Raw genomic sequence first — 1,481 nt, 5'->3', positions numbered from 1 at the left:
GGATCAACTTTACTTACATTGAGAATGAGTTGCAAGAGAGTTGCACAGAAGCCATCATAGTTGCTTCAGTGTCCTCATTAGTTATGACACACTTTGACACCAATGTCTTTTACTTTGGGTACCTTACCATTTATTTTCAGTTATCCTTAAGCTCTGTGAAGAATACTAATTAGCTTGGGCTATCATTTATTTTGTAATATCTTTCAGTAAAATTAAATTATAAGACAACAAACCTGCCACTGATTTCAACAGATTCAAAGGATGAAGAGGTCTAGTGTGGGACTGTGAAACTGGTGAAATTCAACACCTGGATTTAGCACACATATCCATCTTAGAAGTGAAGAATAATTTGAGGAGTAAAAACATATTTTTCTGGAATGATAGAATGTTATCAAAATAATCAGTGTTTGTTAGAATTAAACATAGGCAAGAAATCACAAAAAAAGAATACAATGAAAATTTACTGCATTGTTTTCATTTCCACTGTGAAGGGAGTGGCATTAATTTATTTTTAAAATCCTAACTAAGTACCAACTATGTCCCAGATACTGTGCACTGGGATCAATATATTATTATCTATTCTTGTCAACAAGAAATTTACAATTTATTTGGAGGACACAGATATGTAAATAAATATGCAACCAAGTATTACCAATATAATGATAAAGTATTAGTTTTAAATATTAATAAATGTGTATTCTTTCAAATTTAGAACATAATTGTTATAATATAACTCATATAAATGTTTTTAATACATGGTTTTCATATACACAAATCTCAGTATGTTTCCAATTCATTTTATTGTTTATTGTAATTATTTCAGCTATATTTCCTTATAATGTCATACATCTACATTCATTTTGTAGTATGCAGAAATTAATTATAATACTTTACTTTGATAAGGGACTATATACCATGTAATTTAAATGGAGATGGATTAGAAAAAAAGAAGTCAGAAAGATCCTGATCCTAATTATGCATAGAAGAGAGAACGGAGTTTGATTTTTCTCATGACACTGTTATCGTAGGAAATAGCTTGTAAATGCAGTGAGACCCAGAAGATTTCTATGCCATTTAAGTTAAATCATAGAAGAAATTTTAAGTTAAAATTACTTCTTTGATAGTTGCAAACTTACTTCAATTTATATTTAAAAAATACTTTGTACATATTTTCTCACTCAACTTTCATATTCCTCTATGTATATATTTCCTTATGGTTCCCGTTCCCTCTCTCTCTACATCACAGTTTCTTACAAAAAAAGTACTCTAAAATCAGACTGATTTCCCTTTACAGACAATATTATATGATATTGAGAAAGCAGTGGTAATTTAGTATAACCAGATGATATTATTAAAAATAGCCCATGAGATTCTTTATTATAAGCTGATATAATGATGTTAAAGAGGAGGAAATAACAATTAGTTTGATTATGTGACCGTTTCATAATTTATTATACAATCACATTTATAGGTATTTTAAA

Source organism: Hyaena hyaena, unplaced genomic scaffold (genome assembly GCF_003009895.1).
Source record: "Hyaena hyaena isolate Hyena2069 unplaced genomic scaffold, ASM300989v1 scaffold_2467, whole genome shotgun sequence".
NCBI classification, from domain to species: Eukaryota; Metazoa; Chordata; class Mammalia; order Carnivora; family Hyaenidae; genus Hyaena; species Hyaena hyaena.
The sequence above is the reverse complement of the archived record's forward strand: the minus strand, read 5'-3'. Positions refer to the sequence as shown.